Here is a 25,899-nt window from a genome sequence, read left to right as displayed (position 1 = left end):
AATAATAAACAGGAAATATTGTAAAAAAGTTGAATTCATGTTTACATTTTTACTTACATTCTTTAAATATGTAAAATGTATCAAATAATGTTATAAAGAAGTATGAAAATAATGTAAAGTATAAATTAGGTAATTGTATAAAATATTGACAAATATTTAATATATACTAAAGGCACATGTTAAAATTATATTATAAATATATCTATATATATGTACACACACGCACACGTATATATGCATGTTTAGCAACATGAAAAAGGTAACACATTATTTAACATATAAAACATTTCAATGTTACACAAAATTATCTAAAAATTGTAACTTATAAATTAAGTCATAGTATAAAATATATATAGCGGTCTGACCACTGGTGCGGTGGCCCACAATCACCATCACACCTCTATCATGGGTTTAGCAGTTCCATGGACCGCCCAACTCGTAATCAGGCCCTAAATGTTTTTAATATATATAGTTATAAATATTAAATATCATTAGCATATATCTTAATTTACATTAAAATAAAATATATTAAAATATCAATATGATAAAATACATTTAAAAATCTAAATTATTAATTTGCATACCTTTAATATAATTACTTTGCAAATTAAATTTTAACTATATATTCTTTTAAAATATCTCCACCCTTATCTCATAAAAACCTAATATCGCACTACTAAAACAAATTAAACAAACAATTACATATAATATTAAATATTATTAAAACAAAAAATACAAAAAATTCATAAATAAAAACATATCTTACTAAGAATACTGATAAAAAAATCCAAACAATTAACATGTACACATGAGATTACAATCAACAATATTTTCAACATAAATATTTTTTTCAATAATAAAAACACACTAAAAGCAATATTTTTACCTTTAATATTCCTGTCTATGATATTTTTGATGTCCCGATATGCTTGACACACAATTTTTGTAACACAATATTATTTTCCCAATGTTTGTCCAAATACTAAGGTTACCTGTGTGAGAGAGCTGGTTAATCAGTAATGGAATTTGGCAAGGACTACAGTGTTTAGATGGATATGTTGTGTACTGGCAAAGGTTGAGAATTTCACGGGTGGAAGATGTCAGGGGAAAAGAAGAGGGTGATGTCCTTGGGCGATGGTGTTGGTGAGTTTTGATTTCAGTATAGCTTAAGGAGTACTAATGCTCCTATAAAATTCAGAGACTTGTGAGTTCAGCTTCACCTAATGATCCAAATATTTGCTCATTACCTTTTTTTACTGATATTGCAACATTTTAAAATGTCAGATCGTTTCCCTTTACTATGTTTTGGCATTTGATGTTATGTTAGTATGTTTACTTTGTGCAATGCTTTCTATTGTATCTGTGGATCAGAGAAAATGTGTGGTCTTAAGTCAAAGAACATTATATGGTTAAAAAACTCCTCTGCCATGATTTCACATTTCAGGTCAGGAAAGCCCCTGCTCTCAAGTTACAAACATATTGGATTAATATTATTTAAAATGAAGATATTTGCTCTTGAACATTTCAGGTACTCATGATGATTGTAATTCCAGTAAATCATATAATATCATGAAGATGGGTATAGTTTTCTTCCAACTATCACTTCGATGCTAAAAGAAACAATTCAACCCTACATTGATCAGGACAGTGACAGTGTGTTTCTCAACAGCGTCCTTAACTCTACATTGGACCCATCTTAAGTGCATTTAAATATGTTCCTATATGACTCATCAAAAGACAAGACACAGAACCCCCAAAAAAACACCATTTTTAGACCTGCAACAGATGCCCTTCTGGGACAAAATCATTTTCCAAAGCCACTTAATCACCAACAATTCAGTAACAACTTGTCTTCCTGGCATAAACATGAACCACCTCAGTAATCTAAAATATTTCAGTGAATCAAAAAATTGCCATGCCAGAAAACAATACATGTAAAAAAATACAAATCTTGTTACAAGCTGCCTCCATCTACCAGAAAAGATTCTAGAACACATCATTCACATATGCAAGGCTTTCCATAACTCTTGCAACTCAAACCTAAGTGTAATGTTCAGCTCTTCAAGAGGCATCTTGCAAGTCAACAAAAGTAGTCATGTTGCTGTTCCAGCATTCCTACAACAAAGAGACACCACGCCAAACGTTTCCGTTCGTAAGGGTCCTGAATTCTTTTGATCCCTACTCAGCACCTAATCTGGACTCATTCCTAAATCTAGCAGTATATATATATATATATATATGGACATATATATATATATATATAGACATATATATATATATATATATATATATATATTACCTACTGGCGGTCGCAGGTAGGTAGTCATAGTTAGGATTTTTTTCAATGTTAAATCTGAAAATTCTATTTGGAATAACTTTGGCGCCGGTTGACGAATCTGCCTGAAAATTACCTCAAAATGGCCTCGCGGGGTTCCAGTCCTTCCCTGAAAGTTTGGGGGGGATTCGTCAAGCGGGGGCCGAGATAAAAGGGGGGTCCCAAAACGCGTTTTCCCCATGTTAATTTCCATAGGGCGGTCGATTTCACTTTTAGCCCGAACGGCTGAATGGATTTCCACCAAACTTGGCAAAATTGTAGGGACTGGTAGCCCGATGTGCCTTTGCTATGTCTCAAGATATGTGCTCCAGTGGATTTTGAGTAATTGAGGTTCAAAAAAATATATATATCTATAGCAGCGCTCCGGTAAGCGCACCGGTACGCGCACCGGGCGCGTCACGCGACTTGCGCGCAGAAAGCTGATTGGCTCTGGGGTGTCTGTAAACATTCTAAACAGTCCGGAGCGGCCGCCATCTTGTGTCTCGGTAGGATCGAGACACAAGAGGTGGCCAAAACAAAGGGGGAAATGACCATAATGGGGCAGAGTAGACCCCCCTTGACCCCCTAGGTTTGATGTGGGGGCCATAAAAGGGCCCCACGGGGCAAAAAAAAAATTTTTTTTTTTTGATTTTCGCGGGGGGAGCGCCCGGTACGCGCACCGGGGAGCGTACCGGGGAGCGTACCATGGGGAAAAAGAATGACAGTTTTAAAAGTAGCTGATTAGAAAAAAAAAATGTTTAGTTGTTTTTTTTATACATACACATACATATATATAAATGCATATGCACATATATATATGCATATATATCTATATGTGTGCGTGTAGAGAGAGGTAGAGAGGTAGAGGTGTAGAGGTAGAGAGGTAGAGAGGTAGAGAGTAGAGAGTGAGTAATAGAGAGTAGAGAGTGAGTAGTAGAGAGTAGTAGAGAGCAGTAGAGAGAGTAGCAGAGTGAGTAGTAGAGAGTAGTAGAGTGAATAGTAGAGTGAGTAGTAGAGAGTAGTAGAGAGTGAGTAGTAGAGACTGAGTAGTAGAGAGTAGTAGAGAGTAAGTAGTAGAGTGAGTAGTAGAGAGCAGTAGAGAGTGAGTAGTAGAGAGTGGGAGAGAGTAAGTAGTTGAGAGTAGTGGAGAATATTCCAAAGTTTGGCACAGCACCACTTTCACAATGAGTCCAATCAAATCATATCACTTAGAGTACTTATTGAAGCGCTGAATCTTGGTGTATATTCAAATGCTTTTATTTTCCTTAAGTTTATGTACCACAGCCAGCCGAAACGTTTCGTTCTGTACAACAGAACTTCTTCAGGGCGTTCTTATTTCCTTCAAGTTATGTCGGTATCCCATTGTCATATAACTAGATATTTCTTCCAAATGTTAGACGAGACATAAGTATATTCTTATTAAAAGTGACTAGGTATCAATTTTACCCACACAATTCGGGCAGACTTGAGTAATTTATAGCATCCTCAAAGTCAGTCTTTCAAAAATTCCAAAGTATAGGACATGATAATCCAAATCCAAATGTTTCTCAAGAAAAGTCATTTACAATCGTTCGGAATATCGGTGTTTGGGCAGATATGATCCAGGGACCCCCAGTATGCAAGGGGAATTAGTCCCCCCTCTGCAAAGGCGCCAGTGGCCTGCATTGCAGAGAGGTGTAACAAGGGTGTGGCCTCATTACACTTCTCTGCAATGCAGCTCCCTCGCGCATACTGGAGGCTCCTGGTGGACTAGTTGACCCCAGGGACCCCCAGTATGCAAGGGGAATTAGTTCCCCCTCTGCAAACGCGGCAGTGGGCTGCGTTGCAGAGAGGTGTAACAAGGGGCATAGTCTCATTACACCTCTGCAATGCAGCCCCAGGCGCATACTGGAGGTTCCAGGTGGGCTAATTGGCCCCCAGGGGCCCCCAGTATGCAAGGGGAATTAGTTTCCCCTCTTCAAACATGCACGGGGGCTGCGTTGCAGGGAGGTGTAAAAAGGGTTGTGGCTTCATTACACCTCTCTGCAATGCAGTCCCCTGGCGCATACTGGAGATTCCTGGTGGGCTTTCAGGTCTTATATAGTTAGGAATTAGCATTAAAAAAACCTTTGAAATTCACTGAAAAAACCACAGGTTTCACACCAGTTATAGTTAGGAATTAGCATTTAAAAAACCTTTGAAATTCACTGAAAAAACCATAGGTTTCACACCAGTTATAGTTAGGAATTAGCATTTAAAAAACCTATTAAATTCACTGACAAAACCAGTTATAGTTAGCTGGAAATTTTACTGATATAAAACCAATGAAATTCCACGTTATAGTTAGTTGGACTCACTATAACTTGCGCGTGCAATGCACTGCTGATGACGTCACATATTACATCACTCATGCCATGGTCAGTGACATCACTCATGACATCACTGATGACACCATCCTTGTGACATAGTGACAGACCTCCTTTCACTGTAATGTAACCCTTGAAACACATATTCAAAAATAGAAACTGAAATTTAAAAAAAAAATGGAGATACCCATATCAGTTACAACAAGCAATTCAGTAATTCCACCATCTATATGCACATCCAGTCATTCACCAACAGTTCTATATAGTCACTCATACATATACTCACTCATCATATGAAGTGATACACCTATACATCCTGTTACACACCGACAGTCATCCAAAAGTTACTCACACACATACTCACACGTGCAAATAAACTATTGAACATCCATTTATTTGAATATAGAGTTATACACACACTTCCACCTTACTTGTATTGAAAATTACACATATTTATTCTCTTAAACAATCACTTATAGAAACACATACTTATTTAAACAGGAACTCTTACAATCTCTTACTCTCACATATACTCACTTATATACATCAATATTCACATATACTAGATTAAAACATATGTAGTTACTGATAAAGACACTAGTGAGACAGTCATTCACTCACTAACAAACACATATACACACTCATCCACCCATACAGTCCTGCACATATGCTGTCTTCAAAACACATACAAACAGAGAGTCAGTCACTCATGCATCTATGTGCTAAGTAATACCCCCACCAAACCATATAGACACTCATACTGATACTAAGAGAAACATCTAATAACCCATATACATACGCATGTAGCTACTTACCAACACATGTAGCCACTTATACACAAAGTGAAACACTAATATATATATTTAAATATTTAAACATTACTCACTAATATTTATTTTTCAGAAAGACACATATTCACTGGATGGTGTCATCAGTGATGTCATGAGTGATGTCACTGACCATGTCATGAGTGATGTAATATGTGACGTCATCAGCAGTGCATTGCACGCGCAAGTTATAGTGAGTCCAACTAACTATAACGTGGAATTTCATTGGTTTTATATCAGTAAAATTTCCAGCTAACTATAACTGGTTTTGTCAGTGAATTTAATAGGTTTTTTAAATGCTAATTCCTAACTATAACTGGTGTGAAACCTATGGTTTTTTCAGTGAATATATATATATATATATATATATATATATATATATATATATATATATATATTCACCTGAACCGTGAACAAGCTATCAGGGATAGCGAAACGCGTCGGTTGTCTCCTCAACCTTTGGAGGTGCTTGAAATAAACAATTGGCGAACAAATAAGCCAGTGAGTGAGTTTTTCAAATGAATTCCGTAAGGATTTGTTGTGGAAATATAAATATATATATTTGTATCTCCTGCCATTTTGTTATAATGCTATCAGCTCACTTGGGTCCTCCATCTTGGCGGTTTCGTCTGATCCTCATTGCTGCCGGACATCTCCGTGTTACCTGAATTTACCTTTTCCTCTGGTCTCCCACACTCCTCTCTTTGTGTACTTTCACCTTTACCCGGGTTGTCTTGGACCGTTGGTCTCCAGCCAGTTTGTCTGTCTCTCACTTGACTGCTTTGTCCCCCTGAAGTACTTTCCCCTTGCCAGTCTGCCTGACTCTTTCTGCATTCCTTTCACCTTTTTCCATTCCCCCTCTACTTTCCATTCCCCATTAGACATGTGTCCTGGCTATGCTATACGCTAATAACTCTTGTTATTGTGTTATCACTGTTTTTCTCTTATGTTTATACTTGGCTCTGTGTAACTGATGTAACTTTGTAACCTGTAACTCGCTGATCCTCATGTAAAGAGCTCTGATACCTCCGGGTCTAGCCAGCACAACATAAAACTCTGCAAATAAATAAATAAATACGATAAAATAAATATATAACAAGCTGATGCTCCCTACCTATGCTCCCATTTAAAAAGTTCCAACTTACACCTACTTACAACTGATTGCATGCATTTAAGGTAACAACTTTAGGGAAAGGACCATTAGATAAATAAAATTGAATGAATCAGGATATATCCTATTAATTTGATTTACTAACTCAAGATTCCACTCTGGTTAGGTCAAAACATTGTTCTGTGAGAATCTCTGCTCAACCCCTGGTAACTATGGCACAAGCAGAAAATCATTTTCTGAAATCGTCTTGCTATGTTCACGCACTACCAGCAATTTCAAAATAAAAACACTCTCCAATGGCATTCCCAACCCAAGTTAGAAACATAGAGAAAACATTTATGAGTAAGAAGGCACCATGAACATCAGAATATGTTAACATGAACTTGAGTTATAAATATGAAAAACTTTTAAGGCAAAAAAAACCTAGACAAAGTCAACCACCATGGAATGGCAACAGTTCGCAGTGGACCAGAACCTAGGCAAAATTTCAAACTGACTGCAATGGAGTGGAGGGCAAAAACATCAAGTGGGTTGTCACAATCTTACCTTTGTACTAAAGGCCTGATTACAAGTTTGGCTGCCCATTGGATCTCCAAACCCATGGTAGAAGTGCAGTGGCAGTTGGGGATGCCACGCCGGTAGTCTGATCGCTGTATTATGACTACGGACATCCCTGGCAGTGGCTTTGAAGTCTAAGGCCGCAAACTGCTTGGCAGTGCCGCTGCAGCACCTCCAAGAATATTACGAGTTTCCTCTCTGCCAGCAGTTTCATGTCAGTGCTCACATCATGAAAATACTGGTGGTGAGGAAACTACGCGTCTGGGCCTGAGGATACATGCAATAGGCCCTTAGTCTTGAACTGCCCCGAAACATTCAGAAGCCTATTTCATTCAAGGGTGGGCTTCTGGGACAAGGTCACTCTCCATCTATGTAGCCTGCAAGGTCGAATCCTCTGTAGTCAGCTTGGCCCTTTTGAAGTCAGTGGTCCTCCTGTGTTTTGAATCCCTGAAGCAGGTAGACTACAACTGACCACTTGGATACTGGAGGGACGTTCCATTCCCTGAGTGCCAGAAGGATGCAGGATCCTTGCATCATTGTGTGAATCCTCTTCATCCAGCAGGAGCCATGAGTCAGAAGCCTGAAATCAGGATTGTTCTTCAAGAAGAGCCTTCTTCCCAGGTCCAGGAATGTTCTTAAGAGGAGGTGGTCAAGGTGACAAAATATATCCTGTGCACTAGCCAACGTTTAAAGGAAATTTTCAAAAGCAAAAAGAACAAATGATGTCTGGAACGCAGAACAAATCAAACATTCACTCCTGTCACAGATCTGGGTTTAATTCATATTTTTTTTGCTCACCACGCCTCCCCAGTTTGGACCCAGCCATATGCAAATCAGTCTTGATCCATGGGAATAGTCCTGCCAGGCCAGATCCTTCTCTGACCGGAAACAAGCATTCTGGGACTGGTTTCAGTTCATTACCCCTTACCATCCAGACTAGCTCGAAACCAGTGGGTCAGCTGTGACTTTCTCCCCATGGGAACAGTCCAGCACGAACTGCCAGGCCAGATCCTCCCTGGACCGGAAACAATCATGCTGAAACCGGTTTTAGGGTATCACCCATCAGCAGCCAGGCTAACTTGAATCCAGTAGCACAGTGAGCACGGGACCCATGTCTTGACATACCCTTACTACTTTGGGCTACAAAAATAAAAGAGCACATGATGTACGGAACACTGAACAAATCAAACATTAACCCCCAGTCACAGACTAGATTTAATACATCTTCTTTTTCTCACCATGCCACCCCAGTTTGGACCCAGCCATATGCAAATTAGTTTTGATCCTTCTCCCCATGGGAACAGTCCAGCCTGAACTGCTAGGCCAGGTCCTAGCTCGACCGGAAACAAATATTCTGGGACCAGTATTGTAGTAATACCCCTCATCAGCCAGGCTAATTTGAATCCTGTGGCACAGTGAGCCCTGGACCCACATCTAGGCATTCCATTCCCAGTTTGGGAGACAAAAGCAAAAAGAACAAATGATGGACAGAAAGCTGTACAAATCAAACATTCACTCCCAGTCACAAATCAAGATTTAATGCATCTTTTTTTGCTAACTCTGCCACCCAAGTTTCAACTATGCCATATCTAAATCAGTCTTGAACCGCCTCTCCATGAGAACAGTGCAGCCCCAACTGCCAGGTCAGGTCGTCCCGGGATCAGAAACAAGCAATCTGGAATGACTTTCAGGGTATCACTAATCATCAGCCAGGCTAGCTTCAATCCAGTGGCACAGTAAACATGGGACCCTCATCTGGGTATACCCAGGGAGACAAAAGCAAAAACAAATATTTATGGATGGAATACTGAACAAATCAAACATTCACCCCCAGTCACAGATCTGGGTTTAATCCATTGTTTGTTTGCTCACCACGCCACCCCAGTTTGGACCCAGCCATATGGAAATCGTCTGTGACCCTCCTCCCCATGGGAATAGTCCAGCCTGAACTGCCAGCCAGGTCATCCCTGGACCAGAAACAAGCATTCTAGGACTGTTTTGGGGGTATTAACGCTCATCTCCCTGGCTTGCTTGAATTGAGTGGCACAGTGAGCACAGGACTTACAAGTGGGCAAATCATTCCCATTCAGCGTGACAAAAGCAAATAGAATAAATGATGGACAGAATGCGGAACAAATCGAACATTCACCCCAATACAGATAGTTTTTTTGCTCACCATGCCAGCTGATTTGGACCCAACCATATGGAAATCGGTCTTGACCCTACTCACCATTGGAACAGTCTACTCTGAACTGCTAGGCCAGGCTCTGTGTACCTGAAACAAGAATTTTGTTACTGATTTTGGGGTATCACCCCTCATCAACCAGGCTAGTTTGAACCCAGTGGCACAGTGAGCATGGGACCCATGTCTAGCCATACCTTTCCGACTAAGTGCGACAAAAGCAAAAAGAAAAAATGATAGGCGGTATGCTGAACAAATCAAACATTCTACAGCAGAATCCTAACAATTTTCTTGCAGTGCCTTGCCTCCTATTGCAGTACTTTTTCTCTCCCCTACTGTAAAATTACCCAGGAGCCTCTGTTTCTTAATGGCAGCATCTCCATGTCAAAAGAGGTATGCTAAAGCTACCCTTTGTTCATCCAGCTGTTTCTGTACACTTCAATATACCTAATCCATGCTAGGTGTTCAGTGGTTAACACCCATCTGCTCTTTTCAGAGTCTAGAAGAAAGCCAGAGTTGTCTGACTCAGGGCCCTCACCTCTCCTAACCAAAGATGTGGATTCCAGCTCCAAAAATGTGATAGGTGGCAGAACTGGATTTCCTTCCTACTTTGACTGGGCACAGGCTGTCTAGGAGTTCCTCAGAATGAACACGAGACAATCTTGCTGGCATGTCGAAATCATAAAGTTAGTGATAAAGCGGCCCTTTCTTTTGCCACCTGTTCCTCTCCAATCACAGATAGCTACTCACTGCTAAGTGCCCTGCAAGTAACAACCATTGGCCTTTCCTAGTCCCAGAGGAAGCTATTGCCCATTTGGTAACAGTTTTCCAATATCCGAGTCAAATATGCATAATACAGTTTTGGAGGTGTTATAGGTGGCATAAATGGTTTTAAGTCAGCTCTTACTCAAGCAGTACAAAACACATTTTTACTAAATGCCGCTTAAGATATCAAAAATCTGATTTCACCGATAAGTCAGGTTTATAAAGCTAAGTGGGAAATAACCTTCAAGCAATTTTCTAGCCCTTTCCTAAGTGGATATATAAAATAACGGTTTTATTTGTTCCTCGATGTATTAAAAAAGTTCTTGCCAGGCCTACCAAGTGAAATAGCTTTGAACTTTTATGTAAGTGAAGGGGTACAGTTACTCCAATATGCAGTGTTTCATATTTTTTCATATATATTAGCAGCCTGTAGAGTGGAATTACAAGTCACAATTTAGTGGTACATTCATATATAAAAATTAAATTCTGCATGGAAATACAGTTTTCCCTACTATGAGTCACAGCAGTGCATTGGAAGAGCAGCATAGCTAGAGCACAGCGATGCTACTGGCAGAAATATATATTGTTGCCATAAATGTGTGTGGTGTAAATGCCCACTTCAGCCAATCTTTGACATTTAACTTTCCATTCATAAGCACACATAAGGCACCATTTGCAAGGAATTATAAGAAAGTTAATAGACCAAATATGGATTCCCAAAGTACAGCAATTTTTTTAGAGGTGAAGCACAAACATGCCAGTACATTCATATTTAGCAGTAGTAAAATGCACGGAGTTCTAAAGCCAGCAAAACCGGTTCCAGAAAAAGACAAACAATTCTGTGGTGACCAGGCAAATTTGCTATTATACCTTTGATTGTTTTGCTATCAGGTGTACAGCAGATGAGCTGTGGCACCACTGAAACAATGGAGTGTATATCGAAGAATTGGCAGTGAGAATGCTGCCTTTCATTGAGGAAGAAGGATTTTGAAGCCCAGACTTATTGGTGGGATTGAAATAGGTGTTCGCTCAGAGGCAAATCAAGCAGCATTACCCAGCTTCTTAAAGGTACAGTCTAGCTTATATTTGAAGACTCTGACAGATGCATCAATCCATACATAAGTATAAAAATAGACTAAAAATGAAGAACATGGAAAGAATACAGAAAGAAAAGTACGATTGGTGAGAAATTATATGCTTGATGGAATAGGCTAAGGTAGAGTAATGCCTCTGATTATTTAACGCAAAAACAACAATTGATGGACAGAACGCAGAACAATGTCATACATTCACCCCCTACAGAGATCTGGGACAAAATCCATCAGCTTTTTTCTCCCCATGCTATTCCAGTTTGGACCCAGCCATATGCAAATCAGTCTTGACCCTGCACCCAGTGGGAACAGTCCAGCCCGAACTGCCAGTCCAGGTCCACCCTGTACTGGAAATAAGCATCCTAGGTCTGCTTTCAGGGTTTCACCCCTCATTAGCCAGGATAGCTTGACTCCAGTGGCATGGAGAGCACGGACTGACGTCTGGGTCTAGCCGTCCCACTCGGGGTGACAAATGTAAAAACAACAATTGATTGACAGAAGGCAGACCAATGTCACACATTCACTCCAGTGCAGAGATTTGAGCCTAAATCCATTGTTTTTTGCTCCCCATGCCATTCCAGTTTGAACCCAGCCATATGCAAAGCAATCTTGACCCTTCGCCCAATGGGAACAGTCCAACCTGAACTGCCAGGCCAGGTCCTCCCTGGACTGGAAACAAGCACCCTAGGACCGGCTTCGGAGTTTCACCCCTCATCAGCCAGGATATTTTGACTCAGGTGGCATGGAGAGCCTGGGACCCACGTCCTTAGGCCCAGAGCCCTGTACTGGGGTGAATTTATGACATTGTTCTGTATTCTGTCAATCAACTGTTCTTTTTGCATCTGATTATATAACAGCATGATTTACCACTTGTGATGGTGGTTTACACTAGATGGCAAAGATGAGGTTATAAAGAGTAACCACTGGGGTTTTCAAGCAAACATAGTTGACTCCAACTGCATTTTTCATGGAACAGATTGCAGGTTGCAGATTGTGCCAGATGGTAGAAATTGACATTCTTAACCTATTGACTAGCTCTTCCTCTTTCACCAGGACCTACAATGTTTTATATCCAAAATACATGCACCTAACTATCTCTAACTGAGCCATTTAAACTAGAAAATTAGATTCCCCACCTGGGCACAAAGAGGTTGTTGTCATTTTCTCCTCTGTGACGACATTACGGAGGGTACTTCCGTGGATGAAGAAAATTTGCACTCACACCCATGCGAGTTTAAAATTCATGTTTCGTTTAATTTTGATTCGAGTGTGATTGTAAAAAAGACTGTAAAATCACTTACATTGTCAGTCCTCAACCGCACATTATAGAGAAAGAATATAATACCTGGGAGTTACAAAATAAGTGCTATATCACGCTTTTTCAAGAAGACAAGGACTACATTTTTAACAGCCCATTGGTGACAGTGCATATGCATCCAAAGACAATACACATGCAGAACAAGCTCATTAACATCAAACTTTAATTAGTCTCTCGGTATTTAGCAATGAAGTATCAGCAGCTGTCTTAGATGCCATATGCTAATTAGCATTAATACACTTCAGGAATAATTGTCTCCATTGTTTTATGTCATAATACGCCCTGTAATTGTACTTTGGAGAGCATTGGCTATAAATGGTAGAGAGCAGTACATTAAATTCCTTGAGGTTTAATGAGCATTTTACTGCAATTTGTGGCAATAGAACCAGTATATACAGGAAAGTAAAAGATAAATGGCGAAGAAAAAATCCATAATTATCTTTTTGGCTTGTACCTGTGTCTCCCACTATTGAAAATTCGCAGGTTGAAGATCATGTTCCACTAACCATGGCTGCTTTGTGATAGGCAGATATAAAAAATAAAAAAAAAACACATGAATCTAGTTGCAACAGAACTTGATACGCAGCCTCGGCAAGCGCATTATATTTTGAAATAAAAATGGCGCATTTCGCACCATGGTACAATTTTACAGTCTTTCTATTGGTATTTGAATTTTATGGATGGTCAAAGCTAGTACAATACTTGTCTAATCAGGAGGAAAACTGTTCAATTGTGGGAGGGCGCACTCCGGTTGTGGTCAATACTCATTAACTTCCATTGAAATTGTTCTTTTTTTTCTTTACAGAAAAAGCTTTATAGTGTAGAATCGCTTATTTTCCATGATTGTTATGTTTAAAAAGACAAAGTTTTCTTTTCAACAGCTCAATTTTTCTGCAGGCGGAAAGGAAATGAATTGCCTTGAACTTGTCTGAATTGCATTACTCAGTTTGACCTGGACCGTGCATTCAATTCAACCTCCTTTTTTGTAAAGAAGCAGTCACCATTTTCCGATAATTTACAGAAAGGCATAGATAAGTGTTGTAGCTGAGCAGTGTGAACAATCGCATCTATTTAAATGTATGTATTTCTTATTAAAAAAAGGGTGCTCTTCTCTTGATGAAATTACATCTATTGAGTGACATGATGACTTAATCATAGGCGTTATGTGCTGCTTTTTAGCGATTTTATGCATTATATGACAAAAGAAACGCTTAAGTGTTTTTGATGTGCCCCTTTCCTGGACGTCAGTCGTATATCTGTGGTTGTTAACATATGTATTGCATGCATTTTGGATGCCATCTATTTATGTTAGGTATGCTCTTTTTTAATATAAGTCTAAAGTTTTGCATTCATATGTAAGGGATGATGAAGCAGAGAACATTTAGTTTAGTACTCTATACAATAGTGTTATCCAATACATACTCAGGGTTTTCTGGATCCACATTATGGGCATCATTTATGAGAAATGACGCATCGCTGCGTGACAGCAGCAATGCGTCACTTCTCAGTGCGCACTCCTTGCTACATTCCTGATGAGTCATATTTAATGTATGACGCATCATGTCGCAAGGAGTTACAGATACGTCAGTATTTCTGGCGTATCTGTAAGCGCAAAAGTGACGCATTGCTGAAGTGTGTCACAAAAGTGACGCAACTCCAGCAATGTGTCCTTTCACATGGGGCAAGCCCCATGTGAAAGGGCCTGCGTCACTCTTACGCCTGCTGTGAGGCAGGCGCAAGATTTTGACGCAACGGTGTCCTAAAAGTGACGCAGTGAAATCTCATAGATTTCACTGCGTCACTTTTACCACCCTTTCTTGCGTCAATACGCCCCCCCTTGCATACATTATACCTGGTGCAGGAATAATGTGGCGCAGGGGTTTACAAAGTGATGCATCTACCTAGATGCGTCACTTTATAAATATGGCGCAACAAGGCGCATTTTTTACGCCACTGGTGCGTCACAAAAATTGACGCACCGGTGGCGTAAAAGTGACGCACGGGCTCAATAATGAGGCCCTATATTTTCAGGATAACCACTGACTATGGGGCCCGATTCACAAAGGTAAACATACGCATTTCTGTAAGTTTACACAAAGAGAATCTCCGCACTCAGGAAATAAGCTTTGCATTCAGGGGGGCTGAAAGTTTGATTTCATCCTGACACACCTGTATCAGAGGCTACCATCCCCTCAATCAGCTCCAGGGTAACTCCTCAGCCTAACAGCCAATCCAATCCTTGAACTTGGTGTGGAGATTCCGCATTCGAGCCATAGTAAGGGAAATACATACACCAGCAAACTATCAACACCACCTGCAATCCAAGCACTCCTAACCACATAAAAGCAGTACACATTCAAGGCCCTGTTTTGGCCACACAGACATTTTTGCTTGCCTGCTCTGCACCTTGCCTCCATCATGCTACCTCTGAGGAGGAAGACGAATTATACAGAGGAGGAGACCCCCATTATAATCAAGTTCATAGTGAGGCACCACAAAAGACTGATTGGTCTTCCCCCTACAGCAGCAGTGCCACACAGAAGGCAGCCCTATGGCAGCATGTGGCTACTGCAGTCACTGCACTGGATAAGTATTTCCACACTGTTACAGACATCCAGAAGAAGTGGCAGGATAAGAAGAGGCAGCTGAAGGAGAAGTTTAGCAGAATACAGGTGTTCAAAGCTCTCCTGTTTGGACAAACCGGACCCAACCTCTGTCTCTTCCCAATTGAGAGGAATGTATTCTCCACCATGCACTCCCTCCTGCTCCATGGGATGCCTGTGATTGATGACCTCAATGTAGTATCAGGTAATATGTGATGATTCCAACAATGACACTAAATGATAAAGGCCAATGATATACTACAAATCTGATTATGGATGTTGGCCCAAGTAAGTGCAATTGCATGGTGCGTTAGACCCTCATCTGTCTCAATTTGTCCATTGCACTACGAGTCACAGAATCCTTTGTGATAGAAATGGCAACTTCCAATTCTCAGAGAAAAATGGTGGCCATCACTGCTGGTGTAATTATCTAACACTGGCAAATGTCAATTGATAAGGTGCCTCATTCACTTATCATTACTGGTGGTATGCAGAGGCCATAGAATAAATATGTGAAAAGTTGCACATATTCAACATTTCTTGATTATTTCTGGAGACATTTCCCTTTTATTGCCACATACTGCAAGAGAACAGTCACCCACTGGAGCAGAGGTCTCTACATCTGCAGGGAGACAATGTCATGGGGCACATCCACCCATACCACCAGCACAAACTGGTACATAAATATGGCCAGATGTGAGTCCAAAATTCCACATTTTGATCAAACAACCCATAGATATATTACATAGATTCCATCAACAGTACCAAACCTGTGAACTGATCTAGGAAATCTTGTGCATTGAATCTGTCGGCTAGAATATAAACTGAAAATGCCCATATCATTGTAGGCCCCATGACATTGTCCAGAATAACACAGCTCACAGCGATCTCTGTTACAAGCACAGGTGTGACATCTGGTCAGGCACCACTCACTGGTCGGATACAGGACCCTTTCAAGTATACCTAAGAATGACTTGACCAAATGCTCATGTGCCTAAAAAAGTGAATAATTGTCTGGCAAATGTTTAATTTCACTGTTGTCACTCACCTCCATATGCTCACATTTTGCTTATAACAGTATCAACAAAAGGGAGGGATGGTTTTCTGGGCTTTGGTAGGTCCAACGTACAAGCCCTAAATGCACTTATTAATGAGAAGGGTACAAAGGGGCATATTATCAAGCCTGGGTGATAAAATTATCACAGCTTTATCGGCAGAAAACTGCTGATAAAGCGGCGATAATGGGCTTGATAATATGCTCTATGGATCTTAAATCAAAGCCCATGTTAGATGTTTTCACATCTAACATGGGCTTCAATTGGAATTCCATAGAGCATATTATCAAGCCCATTATCGCCGCTTTATCTGCAGTTTTCTGCCGATAAAGCTGTGATAATTTTATCACCCAGGCTTGATAATATGCCCCTTTGTACCCTTCTCATTAATAAGTGCATTTAGGGCGTGTTCTGCCGATAAATCAGCGATAATTTTATCGCCCAGGCTTGATAATATGCCCCAAAGTTCCTAGGTGATATAATAGTCACTGGTAGAATGCATTAGCTAATCAAGTCTGACAAAATACTACAGGAGGTTAAGGAGGAGAATACCTCCTTTCAGAACTAGGGCTCTCACACACCCAGCAAGCGAGGTGTCATGCTTCATCATTGGAGCCTGCTCCTCATCTGGTTGGTGCTGCAATGCCCGACGGGCACTCTTAAAGGGGCTCTTTATCGGAGATCTTTTGTTTCTTAACGTAGGGGGGCCATGGGTGTGAGGGGCCTAGATGAGTGTAGATGTGAGTTGTGGTGTTAAAACAGGTAAGGGAGTCCTCTTTGATAAGGCTTTATTCTGTGAGGGACCCTGCCTGAATAAAATAAGTGGGGAGGGGTAGCTTTCTTTGTTCTTAATGTGACAAATTGCATACTCTACTCCGAGATGGTCGACATGTTTCTCTCCCTAATCTTGTCATGGAGTATTCATCGGCGATTCTTCAGGACCGTAAAAAATATTAAAGGAAAAACTATCTACATGTGTGTGGTAAGGTGCACTGCTACCTACCACTGGTTATCCCCTTGGGGGTTACTCTTTAGGGAAATGAGGCAACCTGTAGTTTAAAAGGGTAAACACACAACATTCCATATCAGTTGCACAGTTGGCAATGGATGTGGGTTTCCAATTACATAGCTTCAACTAAAATCTGTGTTGATCAAACACATCACAGTTCCAGAAGACAACATGAAAAACACAGTGTGACTTGCATTGACAAACCCCTTGAATTAGCGGTGAACAACTTGTGACAGCACCATGTAGGTGAGTGTAGTAGGGACTCACCTGTAATAGTATAAGATTAAGCCTCATTAGGTGCAGTGGAGTGTATGTACACCGAAAAAGTGGTGTCTCTGAAAAGTGAAGATTGGAGACACACAACCATTTGTCAGGGGTCATCATCATAGTTTGTTGCATCCTGTCTGGTGCAAGAACATGCAGGAAAATAATCATGGGGTCCTAGTCAACTTGCTAGTGACTCGAATCAGGTGCATTTGCATGCCCGCTGAAAATCGATAAGCGTGTGTCTCCAAGCACAAGCCGGTACCCTCAAGGGTGTTGAAGAGTGGCTTAAAGCTAGAGGTTCGCTCCACCCAGTATGAGATGCAGCTGAGCCCCAAGCAATAGTGCCCCGATCCTGGCACCAGTTTTTTGGCAGAGTTCAGAGCACCCCTTAGCAGAATAAATCAGGGTGGGATTGCTCGCTCCCACTAGGGGTGCTAAACAGAGCTAACCCTAGTATCATCTTACCTCCACTTGTCGGCGTAGACCAGGGGAGCATAAAACCACGCTACCATAACTCATCTGCTCCTCAATGGGAACCCAGCGCCGACCTACACTGCTCTGCTGCTCCCAGGAAGGTAGTGCTGCCTCACCAGAGGCAGACTTAAGTATCCTTCATTGCAGGCATCGGGGCGCGGGCAGGACAGCTGTGGTCTCGGAATCTGGTGGTCCTTCATTCCTTTAACTATCAGAAAATGTCAATTACAAGTTTGACTGTTAATGTGGAATCTGGGTGATGTCAGTGCCAATAATATCTTTGATATATTTTTTTGAAGAGTTTTATATAGCGCTGGCGAGACCCAGAGGTATCAGAGCTCTTTACATGAGGATTAGCAAGTTATAAAATTACGTCAGTTACATGATCCTAGTATAAAAATAGGAAAAACATCAGTGTTTCACAGTAACATGAGTTACTAGAGCATAGCTTAACATATACAAACATCCTATGGGGTATAGAAGGAAGAGGGGAAAAGTAAAATGAGGTTGGAATGAAGATTGGGTCAAGGAAGACCGGCAAGGGGGCAAGTACTTCAGGGGAACCAAGAAGACAAAGTGCAAGTCAAGCAAACCGGCTGAGGACCAGCAATCAGCAATTTGTCGGAAGGCGGGGGAGGAAGGAGACACAGCAGAGAGACAAAGGAACGTCTACCCAATGTTCGGCTGGGTAGGTGACAGCCAAAGGGGTGATTCACAGCCAATCTCCTCTATAGCTACCTAGGTAGCGCCACCGGGCATCGGCCATATTGCTGGGTCTCCGCGGTCGGTAGAATATCACAAATCCCTCTGAAGTTGCTGAGGCTGGTTTTGAATTCAATCGCAGGATTTGGAGACTCAAAGGACGGCAGTCCATAGAACCCCACATGTGTATAAAGGTTCAAGGAGGGGGTAAATTGCAGGGGATTAGAGCCAAAAAGGCAATCCCTAGCCAGAGAGCTCCTGACTGGAGCACCTCACCTGTCAGACATTTTGCTGATTAGTTAGTATGGCAGCCGATTCACAAGCCTGTGGATGCCCAAGGTTGGAGTGATCTTCTACACAGAGGACGCCATTATTGCTGCCTGGTCTCTTTGGCCTTCGTCCGAGCACCACCTCTTGATCTCCTTTCTGTCTTGGTGGGTGAACTGGATGGGGGTGTGAGATGGGGGACATGCAGGAGATCTGATCGGTATCCACTCCAGATGCTGTCGCACTTGTGACCTCTGCGGGCATGGGCATCGCCCACCCCTACTCAGCTCTTCTGCTGACCTTAAACTGGAGTCTACCCCCTCGAGGAACTGCCTTGTCACCTGATTGGCTTGACTAATTCTACCCGGACGCCATCTTAGGGTCAGGCAGGCTTGGGCGCATCCTGCAGCCTTTTTAACTGTGGTAGCCAGTTTCCAAAGGCTTTCAGCCACCCCTTGCCCCGCTGGTGCAACTCTTGGTGGCCAGCCCTTGGTGCCCACTGTGGTTTAAGGGGCTTCTCTTCATGCTGCAGTCCGGTGGAGTGAGATGGGGGGACCAGGATACTGCAGGTCTGGGCGGGTGAACGTCCTCCACCAGATTCCATTCACCCCCCCAGCAACGGGTGCACTCACTAGTACAGTCACTCATGGGATGTGCCCACCTCCTCCGTGTGTTGACTGACCGTTTCGCTGCGGTCTGCACTTCAACGGCAACTAGTCGCCATTTTGTGCCCGGGCCGGATGGGTTAACAAGCCTTTATCGCCTCTCTGAGTCCAATGGCCTCACTTCGGGGCTCGGGAGACAAAATGTCTCAGCTTTACAATTATTCAGTCCGTGCGTTCTTTGGGCTAAACTCTAGGTAGACAGGCAGGAATGCATGCAGGTGTCTCCTTGTCAGTGTGAGTGGTGGTATTAGATGCTGAGTTGGTGTGCTGGGCTGCCATTTAAGGTCAGGCACACCAAGCGTTCTGCGGTCATGAGATCTGCGACTCGCTTGTAAAGCTCATAAAGCATATATACATTCCTTACTTGAACTAAATGATCGCTCCACCTCGTCACAACAGTGCAATCTGTGTAGCTGCAGGATCACTAGGCGCTGGTGTGTGTCGATCTGAAATGCGGTGTAGATCCGCTCTCCGGGCTCTTAGTGCTGCTGTTGATCGGGGTCACATGTAAAGGTCAGGAGGGACACATGCAGCCCACCACAGGAAAATTGCACATCTATGGTCTTTACCTATGACATATATGTAAAATCATTATCATCATACTTTGAACTTAAACATGGACATATCTGTCAGCTACTGACAGGACTTCCTCAGTGATTCAGATGACACCATCCAGGGATTTGGGAGACATTGGGGCAGCAGCTGTCAAACCCCAATGCCATCTGTCCAGCAGGCAAGCATGCCATTTAGTGTAGTACCTAAATTATGCACAATAACCAAATCCTTGTGGAAGAACATATACAGATATAGCCGATTTTGCATAACATCTAAAGGTTGTGTGTAAAATGTTCCAAATGTAATCAGTGATGTGTGTGTCAAGTGCATATGTACACATAAATTCATGCACAAAATTAAGTATAGTGTCACTTTCTTCGTAACCTGCTGGATCAAGGAAAACATCTTCTCCAACACACTTAAGGAGGCAGTTTCAGCAGCTGCTGTCACAGCAATCTCAATATCCTACAGAGCTGTGGCTGAAGCTGTTGAGTTTGCTTTTGCATTGCACATCTTCATTGAACACCTCAATACTACAGTGTGAGCTGCCATGTGTAGGTGTACACAAACAAGGCCACATCTTGAACATCCATTGATGCAAAGATCATTTGACTTAACTATTGGGTTACATTACATGCTATACTAAGGCAAATACTTATCCTGTTGCAACCTCTGCCTTCCAGATGCTGAAGATGATGAGTCTCTTCAGGAAGAATGACTATCACCAATGATGGGCGATGAGCAATCTGGGCAAAACATCTAAGCTCACACCTGCTCTGGCCAGCAGAGTGTCAAGGATTGCCCATTCCCAGCAGTCAGCCAACCAGGGACAGCATTCACCGACCCCAACAAAACCATCAACGGCTCACAGCCCTCATGTCTGGTCAGACGCGCTGGTTCCCATGCACACTCTTTCAATGACAGTGCATCTCAGTCCTTCTTTTCACCATCTGAGGGACCTACCACCTCTGGTGAGGAACAGGTATCCCTTAGGCATCAATCTCCTCCGTACAGTCTTGCACCTGCCAATCCCTGCTGGTGGATCTGACAGTCGTATCCGAGGCTGTCCCATGTGGAGGGGATTGGCATATAGTCATAATGGCTAGTTGGAGGAGGATGTTTTTCAACAGCAGGCAGATTTGAGGCAGGACATTTGTGCCATAGGGGCTACTCTGTCGGACATGTCAGACTCACAACAGGGCATACACCAATTCCCAAAGATGGTGGACAGGCTGACCCATGTCTTGGACAGGATGGATTAATCTTGGCAAGACAAGCTAAGGAAGATAAATTACATCATAGCCATCCATAGAGAAGAGAGTGAAAGACACCATGCCTTGGCCATGAAGATGATAACGGGCATGCTGAAACATGGGAGCGAACACATCTACCTGCACCGCATTACATCCAGCCACCTGCACAGACAGCGCCAAACTTCACAGGTACTTACCCTTTGCAATTAGATAACAGCCCATTGGAAAGTAATAAAATACATCAAACAATGGTCTTCATTGTGAATAGGAAGCTTTGGGCAAAATAAATAAAACACACCAGGAAGTGTCTGGGGAACCAGTCTATGTACAAGGGGGAACAAACTGTCCACAGTCCACACATGATCCAGTTACTCGTCATCCTTGTCATCATGATTTTTCCATGATGCGGAGATCCTTTGCATCTATGGCCTCCTCCTGGCTGACTGGTGCAGGACCAGACACCCCACGGGAGTGGGATACATGAGGGGTACAAGGGGAGACAGTATGGGTAGATGTACAGGGTGACACATGGAGTGCGGTTTCGGTGAGGCACTGTGCTAAGGCAGACCACATGGCTGAACCCAAGGAAGTAATGGAGGCATTCATGATAGCCTTGGCTCGTGCATGCTCCCCTTGAAACCTAACCAGTTCATCATAGATCCGCAGTAGTATTTGAGAGGTCATATCTGGCTCCCCATCAGATGTCACCATCACTTCCTGGGATGTAGCCACATGAGTGACAATACAGGGAGGGGTTTGGGTCTCACATGTGGAGTGTAGGCTATCAGGGTAGAGCTTTCCTTTGGTTCATCTGGGCAGCCACTTGGAAAAGGACTAGTGACAGGAGGTACAGCTGAAGACCACTGTGGAATGGGGGCCTCCAGAGGTAGGGAAGGGTCAGTGACATGCCCTGGTGGTGATATGGACTGCTCGGTGCACACTTCAGCTGTGTCAATTTCTTGTGTGTAGGGGGATAGTCACATTTCTTGCCTCCTTGAAGGAGGTGTCCTTTTCAGTACCCATCCTACAGTGTCTTCATTCACCACCCGGTCTGTTGTAGTTGTTGTAGGCCTTGTATGGGTGGACGCACTACCCCTGCCTGCTGAGGTTTCAGGTCCCTCCTCCTCGTCCTTTTCACTGGAGATGGCCCAAGGATGTCCTGCTCTGACCATGGTCCTGTTCTGTTGTTCTTGGCTAGAAATGTCCACTGAAATAGAAGGGAAAACATGATTTAGTTGTTGTACTAGTCATGAAATAGCACCTAAGTACATTAAGCAAGTGCAAGCATTGTTCTCCTTTTATCTCAGTAGCCAATTAGATGTGTCTTGGAGCCAAAAAGTGTGATTAACATCACTTTGATGTCCTGAATTCACTCACACATTGACATATTTTACAATTTTGGAAAATATCCACTACTATACTGACCAACCCTCCCTTTCAGCATTTTTGGATTCAGTGTTTCCTGATATAGCGACATGGTCATCTTCAAATGTCAGTGGAGATGGGGCACAGTCTCAATGGATATATCCACACCTAAGCATGGATCTATTATTATTCTGTAATGTGCAGTGTCATCAGTCTTACACTTAGTGTCACATGTCATGTGTTGTCATGTGTTGTGTAGCATTGTATAACCAAACACAAATGCTGGTTTGGGTGTACATATACAACAAGGCCTTGGATATGAAATTTGCTAAGATGTAAATCTAAGTATTTGAACATCCCTTGACAACATCAGACATACTCCAAATAGCACATTTAGCGTGTCAGGATTTATTTGTTGGTGCTGTACACTGGTTAGCACATGTGCATAGTTAGCACAGCTACCTAGACCTTACCACTACTGGGAAGAGGTGTATATTTTGGCCTTCTTTGGAAATGTTAGTATAATTTTAAGTGAGACAAGTATCACAAAGTCAACCTTTACTCCATGGCATATAATAATACATTTTTGTCTGGAAGAACACACAGAATAAAACCCACACTGGACACTGTCTGGGACATTTCTTCCCAATTGAACACAGCAGTCATAAGGCCTTGGCTCACACGTCATGGTGTTGGGAGTGCATTTATTCATTCAAGTGCAACATGTGAGGGTCATTTCCCTAGTTGTGTTCAGAACACTACAAGTTCACCAATGCACTCTGGTTAGTGCACTCAATGTGCTCCAATGAAACATTGGCCATAACTACTGCAGCAATCACTCAAATTACCTGAGAGGAGACATAAGACACACACAAAAGTTATGCATAATAACATAATACAGCTACCAGCACCCAAAGACCTCTCGTCCACAAAACTGGACATTGTCTCAGCTATTCCTTCTCCATTGCACGCAGCAGTCATAAGACCCTTGGTTCACCAATCCCCACAATGGGAATGCAGAGTGCCGGGCCCTTTGCGAATCAGGTCCATACATGTATTTCTGGATTTCGACCTTCATCAGTGGAGAGCAGCACTCCCAACCACCTTCAATACAGGGAGGTGCAGACAGCTATTGTATGGTCATTCTGAGTCAACTTCACTTCCAAACAAGATCCTCTGCCATACTGCTGCAGTGCTGGACCCACCTCCTCCAACATGGCTCAGAGAATTGAGGGCAAGGCACCCACACATCCTATGATAATGATATGACCATAATAACTGAAGGGGTGCTTGATTGGTTCCCTCTGCATTATGTGAGCAAAAGGAACAGATGAGTTCTGCAGTGCACAAGGAGATCTGGAGTCAATTTGCTACATGCTGAAGGGTTGTGTTTATTAGATGTGCCATAAGAACAGGGGGGTGTTAGTACAACATCACCAGCTCAGACAGTGGCAGCCACTCTATGTCATATATCTCTCAAGGTACCTGTTAAGTTAACATGAGACAGTGACATATCATCATAGGGATACTTTAGACCTGCGTGTGTGATGCACCATACATTACACACATTACAAAATGTCTAGCCATTTTTGAATGGGTCCAGTAAGTGTTAGTCGGATTCATGATGGAGACAGTTTCTAATCATACAGCCCAGCTAAGTTTCACAGGTCTGTTCATGATGTGCTGCTCCAACCCATATGATACACATTGGATTCTGGGACTTGTAGTCTTTTTCGGTCCATAGTGAACCAGGAGAAGAAGTACCAGTTTCCACAAAAAGTAGCAACAGGCCTGTAATGGCACATCACACATGGAGCTGCCGAACATGCTAGCTATGAGCATGGACTGTCTATGTCATTACACAGGTCCACTTGAACCATGGTGTACATCTGGCAGACATATGGCCACACTGCCACATGAGTTGCAGCATACACACATACAAGGGGTTTGATTCATAAGGGGCCTCTGCCCACATGGTGGAAGGAGCCTGAGTTGTGGGGGAGTCTCCGCACTTGGGGCAGGATCCCTGCACTGAGCAATCTCATTGAAGCTATTCCGCCCTGAGTATGGAGACTCCCCCACAACTGCAGGGCAGAGGCCCTTTGTTAATCAGGCCCCTATTGTCAAACTATCCATGGAGGTCCCATGCATGCACTGACATTTAATCCTCTGAGGCAATGGAGTCCTTAGAGATGTTTTCCACTCTAATCACTGACATGTGCACATAACCTACTGCATGTCAAATCTTTTGATTCTTGTTAACGGCTGTTGTTTGCTGACATTATGTATGGCTTACAAAGTAGTCGCAGAATGGAATTTGTGATCAGAGGGCTAAATGGCAAACACAACAAGATGAGTGCTGAAACTTTTCAACCACTTACCCCTGTCACAGATCTGGGTTTAATCCATTGTTCTTTTGCTCACTAATCCACCCCAGTGTTGACCCACCCATATGTAAATCAGTCTTGACCCTGTTCCTCATGGCAACAGTCCAGCATGAACTTCCAGGCCTGGTGCTCCCTAGACCAAAAACAAGGATCCTGGGGCCGCGTTCGGTCTATTACCCCTCATGATCCTGAGGAGCTTAAATCCAGTGGAACAGCAAGCAAGGGACCCGTGTCTGGGCAGGCTCTTGGCCACTTCGGGTTAAATGTCCTCCTAACATCATTGACAAGGTATGATGAGGATGCATTATAAGGATGGTAGTCTGTTTTCCCCTCTTGGGGAGTACAGGGAGGTGTAAATTAGGGGTGCATTTTGACCCCACTGCTATTTACCCTTTACAATAATGAATTGGGGAACACTCTGACAGCAGCCTATAGGGGCATTCCTACAGTAGGTACCAAAACTATACCAGCTCTGTTGTACACAGATGATACAGGCCTCATTTCGCAGACCACTGCGGGCCTACAACACCTCCTGAATGCCTTCATAGAATTCATGGATTCTTTAGATCTGTCCTCTAATTATACCAAATTGCATACAATGACGATTGGCTGTCAGAAGGCCTCTAGGTCCAAGTTCTTTGGGAAATTGATAGAACTTACTAAAGTAATGACCTTTCCCTACCTTAGAGTACTCATTGATGATAGAGGGTCCTGGCAGGCACAGAAATCCCTTAAAACGAGTATTTTAATGAGAGCAGTAGGGTCGACTATGGATTTTACAAAGAG

The sequence above is a fragment of the Lissotriton vulgaris genome, chromosome 4_1 (genome assembly GCF_964263255.1).
Source record: "Lissotriton vulgaris chromosome 4_1, aLisVul1.2, whole genome shotgun sequence".
Lineage (NCBI taxonomy): Eukaryota > Metazoa > Chordata > Amphibia > Caudata > Salamandridae > Lissotriton > Lissotriton vulgaris.
The sequence above is the reverse complement of the archived record's forward strand: the minus strand, read 5'-3'. Positions refer to the sequence as shown.